Below are 14,561 nucleotides of genomic sequence, written 5' to 3'. Positions count from 1 at the left end.
CCTAGAAACACCTTTTTCATATGACCTGAAGATTCCCATCACTATCTACACTCTGTCCTCAAATATCCTGGCTGGTGAGCATCTCTGGGTCTGTCTTTGGCTCTGCTCTGTGACTTTGGAGGTCCAGTTTCTCTGATGAATGGGGAGATGATGGTCAGGGCTCTAAAGCTGTTCGTATCTTCAGCCCCATCACTGTGAGATTGATGCTTGGTGAACACTTTCATAACAACAAGCTTTTAGCTTTGTTTCTAGAATACTCTATGCTGCACATATCCTTTAGGAGAAGTTGATGATGTGAGCAATTTGAAGTCACTTGTTGTTCAGTCGTGTCCGACTCTTTGTGACCCCATGGACTCCAGCACACCAGGTCTCCCCATCCCTCACTATCTCCTGGAGTTTGCCCAATTTCATGTCCATTGAGTCAGTGATGCTATCCAACCATCTTATCTTATCCTCTGGGAACAGTTGACTTATTGGAAAAGGCCCCGATGCTGGGAAAGATTGAAGGCAAAAGGGGAAGGAGGCAGCAGAGGATGAGATGGTTGAAATCATTGTGCTTAGTCGCTCAGTTGTGTCCAGCTCTTTGTGACCCCATGGACTGTAGCCTGCCAGGCTACTCTGTCCATGGAATTTCCCAGGCACGAATACTGGAGTGGGTCACTGTGCCCTCCTCCAGGGGATCTTCCCATCCCAGGGATCAAACCCAGGTCTCCAGCACTGCAGGAGGATTCTTCACCATCTGAGCCATTGAAGTCGCTAATTTAATGAAAACTGGGTTGTTTGATAGGGAAGAAGGAATGAAAACTACTTGACTTTTTTAAAGACTGTATTTATATATATCTTTTTAAGTGGGGTCTTTTTGTTTTTTAAATTTATTTGCCTGTTTTTGATTGTGCTAGGTCTTCATTGCTGCATGCGGGCTTTCTCTAGTTGTGGAGAGCAGGGGCTACTCTGTTGTAGTGCTCAGGTTCTCACCGTTCTCTAAGTTCTCTCATTAGGCAGCACACATTCGTATTCCCTGCATTGGCAGGCTGATTCCCAATCCCTGGACCTCCACGGAAGTCCTATTTAAATGTACCTTGAAAAGAGATATATATATATTGAAAAATTATCTCCATAAAACTCTGTCTAAAACAAAAGGTGATGAAAACTAAGAAGCAAAATGGAAAAGTTAAGCTGTAAGCGTAAGTAAAAATAATTCAACTATATATGCTATATTATGATTGTAACTACATAAAATTATTCATTTTCATGGAAAATGTAGAGGAAAATGAAAAAAAAAATTTATTCAACCTTCTTCAAAACAAAATAAGCAAAAGAAAAACTACTTGGTTGCTGAGATTCCCTGGATAATGTAGAAAAGCAGGATGTTAAATGCCTAGATTTGACCTTTATTCAGGACAGGAGTGAAGTTTCATTCTGCAGCCCCTTTGTAACAAGGACACTATTCTTATACTATTTAGGTGACTGTCATATTCAGCAAATTTTTCTATTACTTTGAGGTCAGTTAAGAAACAAACGTTTGGTCCAGAATTTTTATTTAATACCAGACAGGTTTTCCAAGGTCACCAGCTATAATATAACAATGGTAATTAACATGTATGGCTTGTGTCTGGTACTATTCTAATTCAATTTCTTCAATCCCCACACATCCTAAGGAGGTAAATAGAACTGCTGTCATCTCCTTGTTACAAATGTGCAACTTGCAACTCAGGCCTGGTTATATTATTGCCCACATAGGTAGTGGCAGAACTAAATTCAAAACCCAGGCAGACTAGTGCCAGGGTCCATGGTCAAAACCAAGAATCAGTGAACTTTTATTGTAAAAGGCCCATGTATGTATTTCAGACTTTGCAGGCCACATGGTCTCTGTTGCAACCACTCCACTCTGCAGTTTTAGCAGAAAAACAGCCATAGACAATATGCAAAAATGAGTGTGGCTGTGTGCCAATAAAACTTTATTTGTAGACATGGCATTTGAATTTCATGTAATTTTCTTATGTCATGAAATATTCCTCTCGATTTTTTCCCCATTATTTTTAAAATGTTAAAAACCGTTTGTGCAGGCAGTGGGCTGGATTTGGTTTGAGGGTCATAATTCGCCAACCCCGGCTCTGTACTGTGACTGCTACCCTTTGAAGTCTGTGGAGGAGGGGAGAAAAGGAAGGGCCTCCAGGAGAAGAGGCAGGGAACAAGGGAGGCACCAATGTGGCACTTACCCACCAGAAATCTGTCGCATAAGGATTTGGGAGAAGCTTCTAGAAGAAAAGTCATTAGGAGAGGAGAACTCCAAGTAGTGAAGGTTGTCTTAGAAATCAGAGGACAGGACACTGACAACAGTGAGTATCTGTTCTGGGGAATAGTCTACTGGCCTAGCCCCTCTATTCTGAATGATGGAAAGTAAGCATAAAAAACATAACTAAATCTCTGTAAGACAATGGCACACAAGTAACTGCTTTGGTACCAACTGAACAAGTGGACTTTTAAAGAGGTGAGGGAGGTATGTTCATTGTGGCATTAGTCACAATAGCCAAGATGTGGGAAGGACCTAAATGTGAATGCAAGGATAAATGGATGAAGAAGATGTGGTATATACATACAATGGAATACTATTCATCCCTGAGAAAGAAAGAAATCCTGACATTTGCAATATCATTGAGGACCTTGGGGGCATTATGCTAAGTAAAATAAGTCAAATAGAAAGCTAAATACTTGATCTATGAACTCATACAAACAGAATAGGCTGATGGTGGCTAGGAGCTGGGGGAAGGCAAGACTGAGGAAATGTTGGTCAAAGGTTACAAACTTGGAACTAGAAGTTCTAGTTGCAGATCTAATGAGGATCTAAGTTCTGAGGATCTAATGTACTGCATGACGACTATACTGTAGTTAACAATACTGTATTATATACTAGAAAGTTGCTGAGAAAGTATATCTTAAATGTTTTCACCTAGACTATGTAGAAAAGCATATAGTAATTAATTATGTGATGCTATGAAGGTGTTAGCTACAGCTGTGGTGGTAATCATTTTGTAATATGTAAGTATCAACATGTTACATAGCTTAAACATAGTATATATGACATAGTAATATGTAAGTATCAACATGTTATATAGCTTAAACCTAGCCAGTATTATATTAATTATATCTCAATTAACCTGGGGGGGAAATAAAGTGGAGGGAGAGACATTGTTTTCTTGTATGTCCTAATGGAAAAGACAGAGTGCCTGGCAGAAATCATGGTGCTAGAAGGAGATATGAAAACATCCATGGAAAGGTTTGCAAGGCCTTGTAGACACTTGTGATACCACCCAGCAAAGATCAGAGTAAGAAATAAAAGAAAATGGTCAGATTATTCTGAGGACTATTCCAGAAATATTTGAAAGGAAACTTGTCAAGGAACTGAGAGTGTTGAAACTGTAGAACCAGATCCAGATAGACAGTCTTTTTTTTTCAGCCTTATTGAGATATAATTGACATACAATTGTATATATAAAGTTACAAGGTGATGATATGATGTACATATTATTGTGACCACAATAGGATTAGGTAGCAGCTCCATCACGTCATGTGATTAATGTGTGTGTGTGTGTGTGTGTGTGTGTGTGTGTGTGTATGTGTATGTATATGTGGTAAAAACATTGAAGATTTACTCTCAGCAATTTTCAAGTATATAATACAGTATTGTAGTCACTATACTGTATATTAGATCCCCTACACTTATTTATCTTTTTTCTTTTTAGTTTTCTGGCCCTCAAGAATTCTCTGAAATATTTATTTATTTAAAAAAAATTTGGCCATATAGCCTAGCATGCAGTAGGCAGGATCTTAGTTCCCTGACCAGAGATGGAATGTGTCCCATGCAGTGGAAGCATGAAGTCTAAACCACTGGACTACCTGGGAAGTCCCAAAACTTACTCATCTTACAGCTGGAAGTTTGAACCCTTTGACCAACATCTCATCTCCCACATCCCCCAGCTCCTGGCAACCACCATTCTACTCTGTTTCTATGCGTTCTTTTCTTCACGTTCCACATATGAGTGAGATCATATACTGCTTGTCCTTCTCTGTCTGACATAGTTTACTTAGCATAATACTTAGCATAATGCCCTCAAGGTCCATCTTTGTAGCTAGAAATGGCAGGATTTCCTTCTTTCTCATGGTTGAGTAATATTCTATTGTCAATATATACCACATGTTCTTTATCTTGTCATCTCTTAATGGAAACTTCGGTCATTTCCACACCTTGGCTATGGAGTATAATGCTGCAGTCAACACAGGGGCTCATAGATCTTTAGATATCCTGTTTTCATTTCCTTCAGATAAACACATGGGTGATATTCTTAACTGCTTTTCTCTTCATGAGTTCAATGGGATTTGGACAATTATTTGCTGTCTTCAACTGGTCCTTGGCCTCAGAATTCATGTTTTTGAATGTCAACTCTTTTTATCCTCTTGAGAGAACCTACATTTAACACAGAGTTGTTATTATCACAATAAAAGACAACCAAGTTTTTAGGGATTGTTCATTTGGATGATAAGATTTTAAATTTAGATTTTTTTGCATTAGTAATTTCAATTAATTTTTAAAATTTGTCTATTAAATTATTTGGCTGTGCCAGGTCTTGGTTGTGGTATGCAGGATCTTCCATCTTCATTGTGGCTTGAAGGATCTTTAGCTGTGGCATGCAAACTCTGAGTTGTAGCATTGGGATCTAGTTCCCTGACCAGGGATCGAATCTGGGGCCCCTGAATTGGGAGTGCAGAGTCTTAGCCATTGAACCATCATGGAAGCCCCTAAGTTAAAGATATTTTGAAAGTTATTCTTTGAACCAAGCAAATACTGGTTTGCAAAGCCCGTGAATGATAGCTTGGCAACAAACCTTTAATGTTAACTTGTATGCAACGTAATGGATGCAGTCTTTCTTGTACAGTCTTCCATCTCAAGGTATGGCTTCATCTCAGGATTGTTTTGCGTCATCTTTAGGCAATATTCCTGAACTCACTTCTTTCACAATAACAAGTTTCTCTAAGTAACTTGGAGCAATCACCTGGCCCAGCTGGCTCAGGGGTTCCTTTCTTACAGGGTTTCTTAGTTATGTTACTGTGGCATAATGTTCTTATTTAAACAAGCCCTTCCCTCCATAAAATGATGCCTCAGGGTTGGTTTCTCAAAAACGACTCATAGAACATATGCAAAAAGTCTCTTAGGAGGAGAAATAATCTCACTGATGTTCTTTCTGGAGCAAATTCTATTTAGAAACCATCTGACTGTTAAAGTCTGCCCTTGTTAACTTTGGGCTTGGCTCACACTTCGAGTGCCAAGAGAGAGTCTGGCCCTGGGAATTGTGTTTTGGTTTCTCCTGTAATTTGCCAAAAAGGCCTTGCTTGACTTTAGTCCTCTTATTTTTTAAGATTGATTTTACTTATTTGGCTGCACAAGATCCTAGCTGCGGTATGTAGGATCTTCAGTCTTGGCTGCAGCATGATCTTTTTGTTGTTGTTGCAACATGTGAACACTTTAGTTGAGCCACGTGGGATCTACTCCCCTGAACAGAGATCGACCTGAGCCTTCTGCATTGGGAGCACAGAGTCTTAGTCACTGCGTCACCAGGGAGGTCAGAGTCTTCCTATTTTAAAAATTGTTGTTGTAACTCATGGTCTGGGTACACATGTTAGAATTCTTCTCAATGGTATATTATTAGAAGATAGGAAACTCTTGTTTACTTAGAATATGAACAACAGGAAAATTCCACTGGCCATATATTTTAATTGATGTTCTGTAAGCCGTTTTATCGGAGAAGGCAATAGCACCCCACTCCAGCACTCTTGCCTGGAAAATCCCATGGATGGAGGAGCCTGGTGAGCTGCAGTCCATGGGGTCGCTAAGAGTCGGACACGACTAAAGCGACTTAGCAGCAGCAGCAGCAGCAAGCCGTTTTAAGTAGAAACATTCTGATTAAATGAATAGACCTGGAGTGAATCTAGTCAAGCAAAAAGAAAACTATAGACACTGTACACAAAGGAATACGAGCATTCTGATCAGTCGAATAGACTTGGAGTGAATCTAGTTAAGAGAAACTACAGATACTGTACACAAAGGAAGACGAAAGGATATAAGAGCATAGGTGTAGAGAATCAAATTTACAAAAGACGGTGCTGCATAGTTCTTAATTAATAAATTGTAAAAACCACAAGGAAAGACAGAATTCTCTAGGAAAGTGTAGATGGATAAAACTGAGCCAAGAAATAGAAAATTTGAGCTGACCAAACAGCATAGTGAAAGTCACTCAGTCGTGTCCAAATCTTTGCAACCCCATCAACTACACAGTCCATGGAATTCTTCAGGCCAGAATACTGGAGTAGGTAGCCTTTCCTTTCTCCAGGGGATCTTCCCCACCCCGGATCGAACCCAGGTCTCCTGCATTGCAGGCAGATTCTTTGCCAGCTGAGCCACACACATTTGACTGTGTGTAAACAGCAGAGAAGGTATGGAAAATATGGCCCAGATATTACATCCAAAAGAAAAAATGCCAGCTGTAAATATAAAGGCATATACTTCTGTATATTCGAAGGATAGATCAGTTGAGTGTAGTATTAACTTCCATAGAAAACGATGGAATGCTTCCTAAGTTATTTTATGAAACAACATCACCCTGGCAGAAAAACTCATTACAGTGTAGAAGAAAAATATAAACGAAAATTTATATTTGTACAAATATAGCTACAGAGATGATAAAATATTAGTGAATCTCATCTCTGTGAAAAGAACAATGCAGAGTGGACTTCAGTTTTATTCTAAAAGTAGAAGGGTGGTACGGTTGTAGGAAATTTATCAACAGAATTTATCTCATGAAAAGGTCTCAGAGAAAAACCAAATGATCATCTGGGTAGATATGCAAAGATGTTTGATAAAACTAACATTCACTCTTGATCCAAACTCTTAATCAACTAAGAATTGGATATACTGTGTCCCAGTCACCCGCCAGGCTCCTCTGTCCATGGGATTCTCCAAGCAAGAACACTGGAGTGGGTTTCCATGCCCTCCTCCAGGGAATCTTCCCAACCCAGGGATCAAACCCTCATCTTCTACGTCTCTTGCTTTGGCAGGCGGGTTCTTCACCACTAGCACCACCTGGGAAGCCCTGAGAACAGGATATACATCCTTAATTTGAGGAAGAGTCTATGTTAGAAACAAGCAGCTTGCATCACACTGAAGTGCAAATTGTCCCGTTCACTGGAAATAAGAAATAAGAAAGTAAGTCCTCTAATACAGGGGTCCCCAACTTTTTTTGTCACCTGGGACTGGTTTTATGGAAGACAGTTATTCCATGGACCTGGGGTATGGGATGGTTTGGGGATGATTTAAGAGCATTACATTTATTATGCACTTTATTTCTATTATTACTACATCAGCTCCACCTCAGATCATCCGGCATTAGATCCCAGAAGCTGGGGACCCCTGCTCTAATACAATCTTTAGACCAGTATCCAGGACTGCTTTATCCAATACAAGGAAATGTGAAACAGGAATTACAGGAGATCTAATTGTCATTGTGTGTGTGCTCAGTTGCTTCAGTCGTGTCCAACTCTTTTTGATCCTATGGACTATAGCCTGCCAAGTTCCTCTGTCTATGGGATTCTCTAGGCAAGAATACTGGAGTGGGTTTCCATTTCCTTCTCCAGAGGATCTTCCAACCCAGGGATTGAACTCACATCTTTTACATCTCCTGTATTAGCAAGCAGATTCTTTACCACTAGTACCACCTGGGAAGCCCCAGTTGTCATTATTTGCTAGGAAAATTACTGGCTAACGGAATCAACAATGAATATTTTCCACTAACTCGGAATTTTATCATGACTCTTGTCTCTTCTTTTGATGTCCATGTGAGGGGACCTCATTAGCCAAAAAATAAAAATAGGGCTATTTCATGAAATTTACTACTCAATTGTACACATGTGATATTTCAGCTTCTGCAAAGTTTTGTCCTACCCCCTACCCCCACCCCCACTGAAAACTTATCCATCCTTAAACATGGAAGAGAATTTAGGTTCAAAATGATTTTACTTGTTACAGAGAAATTTAAAGAAGTCAACCTGATTGCTGTTATTTTTTCACTAGCATGTGCTTTTGGAGGGAATGGGCCTTTCAGTGGGTTGCAGGATGTCATTGTAAATTCCTCCCTCAAAGCTGGTGCCACTGCCCCCTAAAAGGCATTACAGGACCCTCAGAGTTCGCCTCCTGTCCCTGTGTGAGCTGACAGCCCTGCTCTTGTGGTCAATCTTTCTTAACACCACTGTGTGTGTGTGTGCTCTGACCACAGAATTAGGTTGCAACCGAGACTCTGGGATGTGGTTGCACAAATACACTTTGCAAGAGCCTGTGTTTTTGCCTTCAGTTAGCTCTGAGCAAGCATCTTACTGTGAGGAACTGGGTTAACTCTTAGAAGACCTCTAAACTCAGTGACAAAAGGGAACCCAGGCCCGTGTCACAGTTCAAGCTTGATGCAACCACATAAAGTCAAACCTGCAGCTTCCAGCCTGGGTTAGAGAATGACCTGCCATTAGCTGCAATGGCAGCAGCAAAGGATATTACATACACTGATATGTTGTGAGAGCAGTGCAAACTGAACTGGAAAAATGTCATGATCATTGCTGCTGAATTAACCATGAGCAGATCCATCATGCAATTTAAAAATGATTTCAGAAGCATTAATAGTTTTCCTTTTGCCAAGCTCAAAGTCTTTTCTTCAAACATTCCTTCTAATAAATGTATTTGTTGTTATCTTGTGGTATTCTGGAAAAGGGGGCTTGAACTTTTCTTAGGATGAAAGGCGAACACAGATGTAAAATACTCTTGTTTCAGTGCCCATGGGGAAACAATATGGTCAAATTTAGAGAATGAATTAGAAAGAAGGCAAAACTTCAAAATAAATTTTAAAAATTTCATGTAATCAGCCCATGGAAATTTGTGTCTACATTAAAAATATTAAAAATAGAAACTATTTACTAGGCTATGCTACTGAAAATAGCCTACTAAATCATAGAAGGATAACAAAAATTGAAAAGATCAAGGAGGAAATGCTGTTTCTGGAAAAGAAAACCAAAAGGGAATGCTTAAAAAAAAACAAAAAAGAAAAAAATTCAGGGGCCATGTAGTATCAGATAAATATGATATTAGTGCCACCTGCTGTTATAAATGTGAATTACAGCTACCCAATAGCTGATGAGTTTTGAGTATTTAGCTCAGTTGGTAAAGAATCCGCCTGCAATACAGGAGACCCTGATTCGATTCCTGGCTCGGGAAGATCCGCTGGAGAAGGGATAGGCTACCCGCTCCAGTATCCTTGGGCTTCCCTGTGGTTCAGCTGGTAAAGAATCTGCCTGCAATTAGGGAGCTCTGGGTTCAATCGCTGCATTGGGAAGATCCCCTGGAGAAGGGAAAGGCTATCCACTCCAGTATTTTGGCCTGGAGAATTCCATGGACTATACAGTCCATGGGTTCGCAAAGAGCTGGACACGACTGAACGAATTTCACTTTCACTTTTTCTGAGTGTTCAGAATTCTTTTAATACCTGATCTCTCACTCACAGATTTAGAAAACTAACTTATGGTTGCCAGGCGGCAGGGATAGTTAGGGACTTTGGGAAGGCCATTTACACACTGCTATATTTAAAATGGGTAACCAACAAGGATCTACTGAATAGCCCATGGAACTCTACTCAATGTTATGTGCCAGCCTGGATGGGAGGGGAGTTTGGGGGAGAATGGATACATGTATATGTGTATGTATGGCTGAGTCCCTTCGCTGTTCACCCGAAACTACCACAACATTGTTAATTGGTTATACCCCAGTACAAAATAAAACATTTAGAGCTTGGGGAAAAAAAATAGTCAATTTGAGACTATGAAAAAAAACCCAAAACCTACTCTCTTACGTCAGGAACAGGGGTTTTATGTTGCTTTCAGTATTACCAGTTGCCCAAATCTTACTATGCCTTGAGAGTAACTGTGATAAGACATTTACATAGACCCTCTCATTTCCTTATTAATTCTATCAGGTGGGTAGTATCTTTATCCCAATAAAATAGGTGAACAGAGTAGAGCTTGAGAGTCACTAAGTAACTTACCCAAGGTCAGGTACACAGTGAGAGGCAGAGTCAGAGACAGAGCTTGGATTCTCTGGTCAGAATCAACCTTAGGGTGGTTATTCTGCCTTTTCATCCTGTGTTGCTTCGTATTGGGAACTCCCTTTTGGGAGATCTTCCAGAATATATCTTTCCATCACTTCGGCCTTGGTTTACCATCTTCAAAAGGGTTCATACAAAGAAATGAATTATTATAAAATATGATTAGAGCAAAGAAGAAGGTCTTTTCCATTTTAATAAAAAATGTTTATCAAGTTTCAGACCTTTATATGCCTTTGTGCAAATCTGCATGTCTGACACTAATAACTTGTACGTGAATATTTTCAGAGTACCACAAGTTAGCTATAGGAAGATGGGTCAGATTTTTCCTGAAAGGAGCCCTTTGAGAATTCCATAACCACTGTATTTCCATCAGGAGGACAAGAATGGCCTATTGGTCCTTATTTTATATCTAAGCCTATTGTTATCAAACCTTCTTTGATTATTGTATGCAGATGCTAAGAAATTTTAGCACTCTATTCTAACGAATCCCAGTGCTTGGGTGCTCAATCAGTCCAACTCTTTGTGACCCCATGGACTGGAGCCCACCAGGCTTCTCTGACCACGGGATGTTCCAGGCAAGAATACTGGAGTGGGTTGCCATTTCCTCCTCGCTGGGATCTTCTTGACTCAGGGATTGAAACCTGCTCTCCTTCATTATACGCTGATTCTTTACCACTGAATCACTGGGGAAGTCCAGTGAATCCCAGAGTTTGTTGTTAAATATAATGTATTTTGTGTTCAATGTTTAAAAACATAAAATAGAGAAGGGATGAAGCAAATGGAAAAGTATGGTAATGGATGGAGTCTAGTAGGGCAGAAGGGAAAACTGGAGGGAGATACAGGTAGGGTAACAAACCCAGTAAGAGGAAAAAAGGAAAATAAGAAGAATGTACACAGGAGCAGGTTCCTGGAAAAATGGAAATTGGAGATCCAGTCCCAGCACATACCTGTAAGTAGCACCAACAGCTGGAGTGATGCAATTGTTGCTGTTGTTTAGTCACTGCGTTGTGTCTGACTTTTTGTGACCCCATGGACTGTAGTCCGCCAGGCTCCTCTGTCCATGGGATTTTTCAGGCAAGAATACTGAAGTGGGTGGTTTGCCATTTCCTCCTCCAGGGGATCTTTCTGACCTAGGGATTGAACCTGCATCTCCTGCATTGGCAGATGGGTTTTTTACCACGGAACCACTGGGAAGCCCAGAGTGATGCAGAGACCAGGCTGATTAGAGGCACATGGCTGGGGTTTCCACGACAGTATGTATCGTTTCTTAGGAGAACAGCCCTGAAATCAGGAGAGTCAACACCAGATACTATTAGGGTTCAATCAATTCCAATAATTAAGATTTGTCCACTGTCATTGGTGTGAGAAGGACTGAACTAGCCGTACACTAACACAGTAACCAACAATCTGCCCCAATTCATCTCCTCTCCTTAGTAGATTTGGCATTGGCAGCACTTAATTCAACCCAACTTGTAAAGAGTAGAAAAACCTCAGTAGTTCAGTTCCAATCTGATCACGCATGGTGTACTCTAAAGCCATGGCTTAGTTGTGTGTGTGTGCATGTGCTAAGTCACTTCAGTTGTGTCCGACTCTTTGTGACCCTGTGGACCATAGCCTACCAGGCTCCTCTGTCCATGGCTTAGTTACCTAGTGACAATTTAGATTGGCATCTCAAAGCTGTGTAACTAATTCCTGGGCCAGCATCCTACTTTTCACCTGTAGAATTCTGCTCCTTACCTGTGTGTGTGTGTGTCTGTGTGTAGAGGTTACCAGGGAGAAGAGAAAAGCAGGGAGAGGACAAGATAGGGATAGTGGAGTAAGAGTTACAAACTAGGCTGCATAAAATAAGTAAGCTACAAGGATGTATTTTGCAGCACAGATAATATAGCCAATATTTTATAACATCTTTAAGTGGAGTATAATCTATAAAAATTTTGAATCCCTATGTTGTACACCTGAATCTAATACAATATTGTATATCAACTGTATCTCAATTAAAAAACACATAAAATTTACCATCTTAATAATTTTTAAAAGTCCAGTCCAGGAGCATGAAGTCTATTTATGTGTTATAACAGATCTCTTGAACTTTCTCATCTTGAAAAACTGAAACTCTGTACTCATTCAGATGAATTCCTCCTTCCTCTGCCCCCAGCCCCTGGTAACCACATTTCTACTTTCTGTTTCTATGACTTTGACTGCTTCAGATACGTCCTAAGAATGGAATCACACAGTGTTTCTTCATCCTAGCAGTATAGGGAGTGGTGATGGAAACTGAGGCAGAAAAAGGGTCAGAAACTCAATGTCTCAAGAAACAGCACACATGGGAGAAGTCTAGGCTTCCATGCCAGTACATCTCACTTAGAAATAAAGAATGTAGCTTTCAGCAAGTCCTCTGGTTTATAGAAAGACAATCTTATAACAAAGGGCTAGGTCTTTTCTTCAATGATCTGACTATGTCTTGCAGCTCAGATCTCAGGTCACCTTGTATTAATACATTACCCAGAGATTTTGGGAGTCATCACCATCTACTCCCAAAATGGAGACACGTGTGCTTCATCAAATTCCACGGAAGGAGGTATACTGGAAGGGAAGAAAGAACATAGATTCTTAAGAACACTAATTTTAGTCCATTGCTTTAAAACTTGGGTAAATCATTTATGTTCTTTAAATTTCAGCTTTCTCTTTTGTTAAATGAGGATGATCATACAAACCACACTTTTTGGGTGAGGATTTAAAGAGTAATTGTAACAATTTTTAAAAGTGTTATAGAAACATTGACTGCGTGTGTTCAGTCTCTCAGTCATACCTGATTCTTTGTGACTCCGTGGACTGTAGCCTGCCAGCCTCCTCTGTCCATGGGATTTCCCAGGCAAGAATACTGGAGTGGGTTGCCATTTCCTTCTTCAGGGGATCTTCCCAACCCAGGGATAGAATTTCCTGCATCTCCTACATTGGCAGGCGGATTCGTTACCACCGAGCCACCTGAGAAGCCCAGAAACATTGAATACATTCATTCGTTTTAGTATCAGTATAATAGCATTTCTAGCAAATTTCTGAACTTGTCTTTTAGCTGCTTCTTTCCTCTTTATAACTCTAATGGGAGCAAGTTTCTTTATCAGATCTCCTTCAGGGTTCTGAAAAGTAAATTCTCTCCTTTCTGTAAAGAAAAAAACTGCCTGCAGCCTTCATGGGGTTTATAGTTACTTTGAATACAGATTAGTTATTTGAGATTTATCAACTAGGGAGAATGTATGTGGCTGGTCAGAGATTGCTACTTTTCCCTGGATATGCATTCTTCACACTCCTTCTTTGCATTGATATAAACCTGTTAGGTTCAGCAAACAAATAGAATTGATTGTTGTAGATTGTTTTATTTTTCCTGTTGGTGTTGCTGATTTGTGAGCATGCTTTAAGATGAAAAAAGCATGAATAATAACTTCCTTAAAAGGGTGTGGCATCCAATTCAGATATTTTGTCCTGATTTTAAAGCTGGTTGGTGTAGTGCTACTAAAATTTTGTTCAATTCATTTTCTTTTCTTGTCTTTTTAATTTATTTTTAGTCTGTGCTAGGTCTTCATTCTCCAGTACTCTTGCCTGGAAAATCCCATAGACGGAGGAGCCTGGTAGGCTACAGTCCATGGGGTCACGAAGAGTCGGACACGTCTGAGCAACTTCACTTTCACTTTTCACTTTCATGCATTGGAGAAGGAAATGGCAACCCACTCCAGTGTTCTTGCCTGGAGAATCCCAGGGATGGGGGAGCCTGGTGGGCTGCCGTCTATGGGGTCACACAGAGTTGGACACGACTGAAGCGACGCAGCAGCAGCAGGTCTTCACTGCGTCTCATAGGCTTTCTCAAGTTGCGGAGCACAGGCTCTCTCTAGGTTCCACAGGCGTCTGTAGTTGTGGTGTTCCTCTTTTGGCCTGGTGGCATGTGGGATCTTAGTTCCCCAACCAGGGATCCAACCTGAGTCCCCTACATTGGAAGATAGATTCTTAACCACTAGACCTCCACGAAAGCCCCCATTTTCTTTTTGAAAACTTGTTCACATGTTGTTTTGAGTGCCTTTACTTTAGCAAAAGAGAAGGAGTAGGAGAGCCTTAGAATATTTGAGAGAAAGAAAGCCTGTAACGTACAGCATACTGTATCAAACTATTTTACATAAACGACACAAGCATTGTGAATTAAAAAAAAAAAATGAACATTTTTAACAACAAGGCGTGGACTTCCCTGGTGGCACAGTAGATAAGAATTTGCCTGCCAATGCAGGGGACACAGGTTTAATCCCTGGTCCAGGAAGATTCCACATGCCTCAGCAGCTAAGCCTATGCACCACAACTCCTGAAGCCCGCTTGCCTAGAGCCTGT

The sequence above is a fragment of the Bos indicus genome, chromosome 8, assembly GCF_029378745.1.
Source record: "Bos indicus isolate NIAB-ARS_2022 breed Sahiwal x Tharparkar chromosome 8, NIAB-ARS_B.indTharparkar_mat_pri_1.0, whole genome shotgun sequence".
In the NCBI taxonomy this organism is placed as follows: Eukaryota; Metazoa; Chordata; class Mammalia; order Artiodactyla; family Bovidae; genus Bos; species Bos indicus.
The sequence above is the reverse complement of the archived record's forward strand: the minus strand, read 5'-3'. Positions refer to the sequence as shown.